The sequence below is a fragment of the Arachis ipaensis genome, chromosome B01 (genome assembly GCF_000816755.2).
Source record: "Arachis ipaensis cultivar K30076 chromosome B01, Araip1.1, whole genome shotgun sequence".
Lineage (NCBI taxonomy): Eukaryota > Viridiplantae > Streptophyta > Magnoliopsida > Fabales > Fabaceae > Arachis > Arachis ipaensis.
In genome coordinates, this window is record NC_029785.2 from 53,602,182 (window position 1) to 53,611,357 (window position 9,176).

Below are 9,176 nucleotides of genomic sequence, written 5' to 3' on the forward strand. Positions count from 1 at the left end.
TGATGAGTAATTGAGGTTGAATTGTGGGTAACACCATGTTGATGGTGAGTATGATATTGAGTATGTGTAATGATGGTTAATTGAAAGTGGTATCATGGGAGATTGGGATGAGAAAGTATGTATGACATGATATTGTGTTTGTCCTTTAGCCATTTGATTGAGAAGTGTTAAAATGGTTGGATGGTGGTTTTGGGAATTTTGGTAAAGTGTCAATGTGTGAGTTGAGGATGGCTTGATGTTGATTTTGGTACATTTTGATTGATTTCAAAAAGGGTTGAAATTTGGCATGTTTTGGTTGATTTTGAAAAGATTTGAATATGGTTTGTTTTTAAAATGGCACCTTGTGGTTTTGTATGAAAACATGGTTTTTGGGCATATTTTGACGGGACATAACTTGGACTACGGATTCCCATTTTGTATCAAACTTATTTAGAAATGAAATTGGATCCGGGATGTCCATGCCGTTGGAAGAACGGGTGGAAAACGATTTAAAATGAGAAAGTTATGTCCGTCGGAAGATTGGGGGTTGAATCTGTAAATTCTGCAGCTTTTAACTTAGAAAATTTTTAGCAGAATGACCCTCCGCGCGTAGGCGCACTTGGCGCGTACGCGCCGTTCTTCAAGAAAGCACCATCCACGCTTGCGCGTGGTGTGCGCGGGCGCGTCGATGCGCTACACCAAATGCCCAGCCATTTTTCCGAGAGTTGTACCAGAGTTGTGCCAGTTTTGTGCCTGGGGCACAAATGTACCCGCGCGTACGCACAGCTGACGCGTACGCGTCGTTTGGCTATTTTTCAATCCGCGCGTCCACGCGTATAACGCTTGCGCGTCAATGAGTTTTGTGGCCATCCACGCGTGCGCGTGGAGTGCGCGTACACGTGGCCCTGTTTTCATCCCAAAGTTGATTTTTGAGTTTTAAAAGTCAAATTTCATACTTCTAAGCCTCTGATCTCACCACTTATGTCTTAAATCATTATGATATGCCTAGCAATAAGACAAGGAGCTAGTGAATGTGGTAACTTGCGAGTGAAGCAAGGGAAAAAAAGAATGATCAATGAGGATCAAAGATGATTATGTGAGATGCGGAGGATGGCGGTGGAAGTGTTTGTTATGCCATGGGCCGAAGGGCCGTAATTGTTAATGAATTGGCTGGTTATGGATTTAACCGTGAGTCGGATGGCTAGATTATTGCCGTGTTACGGCGGAGCCAGGATTATGTCCAAGTATAAATGCATATATGCTGTTGAATGAATTGTGAATGTTTGCACTTCCACTATCGGAGATGAGGGTTTCCCTGGGAGAAAGCAGTGGCTAGCCACCACGTGCTCCAGCTTGAGACTCGAAGCTCTTTTGACCCTATGTCGTCAGGGTGGCCGGGCACTGTGAAAGCCCCGGATGAGCTCACCCCCATAAATATTCACCAATGAGGGTGATGGATATGGATCATGATTATGATCAAATTTATATTGAGTATAACTCGAGTTGGGGAGACACGACAGAGGGACAGTCCAATGGTTAGCTACCAGGACTTGTCGGGTTGGCTCTATAACTGACAAATGATATCATCAGCCATTAGGGACAGGCATTCATCATATGCATACTATGTGAATTGTTTCAGATTGCCTATTTGACTGCATATTACTTGCTATTTGTCTAAATGCCTTATTCGTTCCTATTTGTATATCTCTTGTCTGATATAACTGTGTTTGCTATATTATACTCCTGCTGGTGGTTGGGAGGACTGAAGGAATTGGAAAGGGAAGTATTAGTTAGACTGAAGGATCTTTAGTCAGATGCCCTTATGGTTTAGCTTGTTTATAAGCTTTGATTTTATCTGGAGGAAGTTCTAGGATTGCCTTCGGCTTTCCTCTATTATTACATGTTATATATGGGGAACTGTTACCATGTTGGGGACCTCTGATTCTCACCCATGCGGATTTTGTGGTTTTCAGATGCAGGACGTGAGGTTTCTCGCTGAAGCACGCTGGAGACTTCTGGATTAGCGAAGATCCTTTGTTCTCGAGACTTTGTTTTGGTTTATATGTTTTGCTTAGATACTTTTATCTCCATTAAATAATACAAACTGTGATGACTCCTCTTATAGGAGATTTTGGAGAATAGGTTTCTGTATTTGTGTCCCTTTGGGTTTCCTTTGGGGTTTCCTTATTTTATTATATGTATATATTGCTATGCTCGGACCGGTTATCTTCGCATCCGGATTTGAGTTTTGATATTACCGTTTTTGACACTCTTTTGAATATATATAATCTCGCGTTAGCTTATCCCTGTTCATTACGTTATCGATCGGAGTGTTGTGTGTAACATCCCTTCCAGCAAAATACCTTGCTTAATTCAGGGTATTTCTACTAGAAAGAACGTTACGTGACCTTTTCTAATATTAACTACTTAATTACTGATCCTTTGTATCGATTTCGCGTTTCAGTTTTAGGAAAATGCCAGAAAATTTTGTTTTTATTCATTAGTGACATGTATCAAGGATAAACATTGCAAATAATAATAACAATCACATAAGTATTATTAATAGTAATTCTTATACATAAGAAGTCATATAAACCCAAATACAACACCTAACCCTTTGTTAAAATAAAACTTCAAAGGACAAGAGCGAGGGGACTCTATGAAAGCAATTAAAACCATAAAGAAAGCCTACTAATCGCTCGCAGCTTCAAATTGCGTCTTCAAACCTGTCACTGAAAGGGTGGAAAATTTCGGGGTGAGAACCAAACCACATGTTCTCAGTAGAGGCAGAGAATGCCGTGAAAGTAAAGAGTAAAACGCAAATAGTTAATTTCATTCAGAAATATTTAAAAGAAAAACTATTTTCATTTGCAGTGATCTTTATTCGCCTTATCAACCTTTTATTTTGAAAACCAACGGCATAACATTCAAATATCCAAAATCTTATAAAGCATCAGTTAATTATCCAAAATTCTAAACCCATATTTTCCTTTATAAAAATTTTGTAAAGCTTTCCTAGGCCGTATGAATGACTAATCTGTTCCAAGCATAGGTTTATTAAGTCTATGCTGAACCAGCTCAATCTTTCATACTTACTAAACCTCAAACACAACCCAATCATGGTCTCAAGCCCAAGCAATTCAACTAACACCCAATTCACCACAATCCAACCAATCAGTTACAAACACAAGTAATGAGATTCAAACACAATCAAGAGCAATTACATCAAGTATAGCAATTAGCAATTAAACAGGATTATTCACTTAGGCAAACCAATTACAATATATACACCCCAAACAATATCACATAGATGCATATGATGAATGTCTAGTCCTAGTACAGGCCATGAGCTCATGTGTCGGTTGGCTACCCGCAATCCCGACATTTATCCGATCACGAGTAGTCCCGATTTTCCCAGATACGATTTTTCGTTCCTAAATAAATGCGCATATAATAATAGCCACTCATTTGAGACAGCCTCTGCTTACTGCAGGAAAATATATATATACTCTGCTCTGCTCTGGGGAAGCGAAAAATAGCTGTATTGAAGTTTTTATCATTAAATAAGCTTTAAATATTGATTTTGATTAAGTCATTATACTTTTGTAAAAATTTGGACATAATCTCCTTTAAAAATAGGACTTATCCACCCTTACGGGTTCCTTCTTTCTCAACATTTCATCACCTTCTTTCAGCAATTGCCACAGCAATATATTCTCAAAAATATTTGATAATAGAAAATCTATTTCTTAAATTCCATATCCAAAATAATTACCAACACAACTTGGCAGCCTGATTTCCATTTTGTTTTTAAAATATCAAATGAATTCAGAATTACGCAAACTTTATATCCATGCGACCGTCTTGGATTAAGCTTTCTATTAAACTAAAAATCATAATTTTTTGTTGACTCTAGCTTCGGGAATATAAGCAAAAACGTGATGGCTCTACAGTGTTCTAAATCCAGAAAACAGCAGCAGCATACAACATTCGAAATTTCATATAAAATCCAAATTGAATCCAACCAACTTCAAAATTAATGTGATTAAACTTAACTTACCCAAATTTCTTTCTCAATTGGTTCCAGGGTCATACCATTTTTAATGAAGGAGTTACATAGCTTGGAAGTTAGGTAATTTTCTGCAGAATTCTGTTTTACAAATCATTAAACACAACCTCTTCCAAGTCTCATAACTCACTTATTAAAACATGGAAAACCCCGAAATTTGAATCATATGTACTAAACATACTCAACTTTTACCTTCAATTGGTTGCATCTGAATATCATTCCAGAATTAAAAATTATAAAGTCTCAAAGTTACTGACTTAGAAAACAAAACCTGACTTTTACTGCATAATACATCTTACTTTAAAAATCCAAATCTTTAAAACCACAACTCTAACAATTCTAAATTTTTGTGAAATTGAAGTATTAGGACCATAATTTCATTTAAAATTGGTTCCATTTCAAAATTCAAACTGGAGAAATTCCAATAGAGGAAACAAGTTGCTGCTGTGTTAAACGTTCTGCAGAAAAACCAGATTTGACATCCATAATTCAAAAATTTACCATAAATCATAAACTTAATAAAAAAGTCTCAAATTCACCAGTTCATCTCCCTATATTCCCAAGCTTAATCCGGACTTAGTTCCATGCAATTCCGATAATCACAGAATTAGTTATAGCTTTTCAAAGTTGCTGACTCAGTTTAGAAATTATGCAGAAAATCAGATTTTAGAATTCAACTTTGAAAAATCATAACTAATTCTTTAGTTGATACGAAACCTTAAAAATTGAGTTTTCACAATTACATTTAATATAATTTCATTAATACTTAAATTCTTATCATTTCAGTCACTATAGAGTCACTGATTCACTTTCAAAGTTGCCATTTAATTTTAAGAGAACCGGATTTTCAGCAAACCATTTAGTGTTCAAAATCCAACCCTTCAATACCCCTCAAAACCAATTCCAAAATCAACCACCAACCAAGCTCATTAACAATAATAGCTCAACAGCAACAAATCCAATATAACCCATTAAAATTCAGTAATTCTCAACAATAAGTCATCAAACTATTCCCAATCTACATAATCAATCAATATCACCAATCAACAATTCCAAATCACAATCTCAACCATTCCAATCACAATTTCAGCCATAATTCAATATTCACATAATCAATCAATTACTCACATCTATTAAATCTATTTGCAGTTATTCAATAAACCTTTTAGGCATTCTTAAATTGAAATCGTTTTAAACCCCCTACCTCGATGACGTAATTGCAGAATTTGAACACAACTGCCCCCGTTTCGTTCCTAATTTACAGCAGTGACAACAATCCTAATGCAATCAAGGACACCGCTGGAACAGCAACAACTTTAATTTCGCGGCAATGATGATGGTTGCAGCAGGACAAGAATTTGAATCTAATGTAGTCAAGGGCAGAAACAGCCCTGGGAATTGACCACAAAGTAAAAACTAAAATTGAATTAAAACAAGAATATAACAACTATACTAGTGCCAAAACAGAGCGTGCAAATGGACAAGTCCCAAAGAAAAGATTAGACCAGTACCAAGATAATAGAATCAGAGATAAAGGGCAGATACAGGGTATTTACAGAGCAATAAAGGTTCAGAGATGGTGGTTCTCATGGCTAGGGTTTAACTGACTCACCATTAATCATGGCGGCAACCAGAAATTCCGGCGGCAGCAGCGGCAGAGGAATGGTCCCTCCTCGGTGCGTCACTCTCTCACACATGTCTCGTCCTCTTCCTCTGTGACAGCATCAACGAAACCTCTTCTCCCATGTTCGTTTTCCCCGCTGCGGTGGTAGCGGCTTCCACTAACAGCAGCGCCGGCGATGGAACTTCCCTCCTTCACGCGGTGCTTCTCTACTTCGATCACCCTCTCCTCTATGATGGCTAGGGTTTAGTGGTGTGGCGGTCAGACAGCGGCGATGGTGGCTGTGTTCATCACCGGCAACGCCTCTTCCTTCCCTTCCCCTCTCCTCTCCTTCTCATCCTCTGGCTCCCTTTGGTTCGGACTCTCCCTCTCCGTCACTCCCACTCTAATTTTTGCCTTCCCCTTTTATTTTGCTATCAACATATATATAATATACGTTCTTTTGAAGATAAACTGTGAGAGTGGATAAACGTGGGGTTATAAGGAGGAGATGAGTATACCAGTGCGTGTGTGCGTTTAATTGGTTTGGGAGTACACGTATTAGATACTAATAGTACGTATAAAATAAGAAACATAAGACTAAGAAAAATATATACGAGTAATTTAACAATTTTATAAAACATTTATGATAGGATAACAATTTAGAATTTAAATATAATGCTATAAAGATTACTTTTAAAACGCATATGATTTTATCTATCAATCTATTAACGAGCTCAAATAATTATTTTTAATTTAAATCATAAAGTAAATATACTAATTACATTTTTATAAAATGTAGTTTAAACTCAAAACTAATTATTCAAATTAAATAATATAAATTTTTATTACTTTTCTATCACCGAAACTTTAATTTCAATTTACAAAAAATCTAATTATAATAAAATTACTTAAACTTAAAGTATTTATAAAAATCCATTTAATCATTCCTAATAAATTAATCTCTAAAAGTTCAAACTAATAAAATAAACCATAATTCATTCATATTAGAAATTACCTAAATTAAATTATATAATACTTTCATTACTAAATTTTATTTCCAAAGCATTTGAAATAACCAATTATAAAAATTACATAAGAATATTAATCAACTTAAACTCCAAATATTAATAAAACTAATTTAATTACTATTAATTAATTAATTTATAAAATAAGATATCAAATTAATAAAATAAATCGTAACTTTTTTTTTCAGGATAATAGTTACTTAAATTAAATTATACAATTCTTTTTTTATTTTTCAATTACTAAAATTATACAAAATATTCCATTATAATTAGATTACTTAAAAATATTAATTGATTCGAAATAAAACTATCTCCGAATCTATTTAATTATTTCTAACAAAATAATTTCTAAAATTATAAAGTTTAAACTTAATAAGATAAAATCACAATTTATTTATATTTAGATTTTCAAAAATGCGGGATGTTACATTGCGCTTTCGAGTTACGGTTTTTGTTTATCCCTTTTTTCTTCAAAGGCTCCTAGTTATAAACATCATTCATACTATTATACGTACTAAATTTTAATTCTAGAGGTCGTAATACCTTGCCATCTCGGAATTATGACTTAAGCATAAGACTCTGTATGGTAGGGTGTTACATTATGGTATCAGAGCCAGAACCCGAATTGATGTGCCAGCGAGGGCGCTGGGCTCCCTTAGGGGGTGGATTGTAAGGCCCACATCGGTTGGGGAGGGGAACGAAGCATGCCTTATAAGGGTGTGGATACCTCTCCCTAGCATGACGCGTTTTGACGAGTGAGTGTGGGGTCTTCGGCTATCATTCCTATCGTCAAAGGCAAAACCGTGAGGCCTTGTGTGCCAAAGCGGACAATATCATACTAGCAGGTGGTCTGGGCTGTTACAGATGGTATCAGAGCCAGAGCCCGAACTCATGGGTTATGCTCAATTTTCGAGGACGAAAATTTTTATAAGGTGGGTAGAATGTAAGACCCAGAACCTTTGAAAAGTCTTATTATGATCAAGTCTCAAATTATATTGTTATTTATAGCCTTAATTTCGAAAATTATTTTTATTAAAGATAATTAAGGCAAGTTTTGATTTATTGAATTTGAGACGAGTTATGATTTTTATCCAATTTTATAATTATTGGGTTATTTTCTATATTCAGATTATGAATTTGGCAGTTATGAAATAAGAGGGGTACAGTCCTTCCTGTAGAGCCTGAGGAATGGACCGACTATGCTTCAATTGCATACTCTGAGCGTTTGTCATGTACTAAGACTTGTCGAATGACGAGGATTAGAGCTTTATGCACATGACGGTCTATTGATTAACGCTGTTAGTCTTGCTTTGCATAATTCCTGATATTAAGTTTGGCCGGCTTAATACTAGTGAATTATGTATATGAGAGCACTAATGGGTTATCCTAGATGACCTACTAGTTTTGAGTAAAGCGAATCGCGGGTTTTGGGAACGTTGGAGATTATTTCTCGAGGCTATTCAGTTGTGTGTCTTAAATTTAGTTCGAGTCGACCTATTCTTTCATAGCCTAACTTGAGGTTCTTGTTTGCTAATCCTTTAGAAAGGTGGTTTGATTTTCCAACTCTATTCTCCTATTCATATGCATTCTTGTTTGATCTTAAGTGCATATGCTTGTTTGAAATCCTTGTTGTATCTATCTTTCTCTGTTTGAGTTCCTCTTGATTAATGTATCCTTTGATATGGCTTTGAACTTGTCCTAATGCACTGTGCATTTTACTCTGGATTCTGAGTCCACTCTTAGAGGAATTGTTGATTCAGTTTTTTCTCTTATTTAACGGTGATCACAACAAATTTTGAGATTTTATAAAAATTGCTGTTGATTAGATACATACTTATCTATATATGAACTTTGAAGATTTCTTATACAGTTTAACAACTATTTATTTTTAATACCTCGCCTGTGCTTTTACTGGTTTATGGAACTGCATTTACCTTAAATTACAATTTGACTTTCTAGTAATTTTACTATATTTCTAATGCACATCTTCATTTGATTATGTATTTGAATATTTAAAAAAAATAAATTTGGAAAAAAAGAATTTTTCACTTTTATCCCGGTTGAGTTTCGTTTGGTAAGCTTTACTCAACTTATTTTGAATTGAGTTTGATTTAGCATGCTATATGATTCATGCCATTGTTGTTCTTTTGAAAGTGTTGGACTCACAGCTTTCTTCTTATGAATGGACTCATTTTCTTTTAAGCTTTCCATCTCCATGAATGTCGTGTTTGACTTTATTTTTAACTAATCTTTTACATCTTGTGAACATTACCATTGATCTTGGTTTTTCCTCTCTTGTGAATCTCACTCTTATGTGAGTCAGCTTGATTTGTTTCAATTTCGAGCATCGTCTATCCTCTCATTATCTCTACAAGAGTTTTTAGTCAAAGATTTATCCTTGAGAAATTACTAATGGTTGAGTTGTCTTTTTCTATGACTTTTGTATTCTTTTGAATCAATTGAAAGCTTGTTTGATGTCTCATGCCTAGTGGATCTTGTT

The 9,176-nt window shown here is 35.2% G+C and overlaps 1 long non-coding RNA gene across 1 annotated transcript; it reads right to left on the bottom strand.

Moving 5' to 3' along the window:
• LOC107630493 lies at window positions 2,506-6,123 on the bottom strand. Its single transcript, XR_002361587.1, has 3 exons — window positions 5,661-6,123; window positions 5,253-5,439; window positions 2,506-2,711 (listed from the first exon to the last, which is right to left on the bottom strand). It is a non-coding gene; the product is annotated as an uncharacterized LOC107630493 (long non-coding RNA).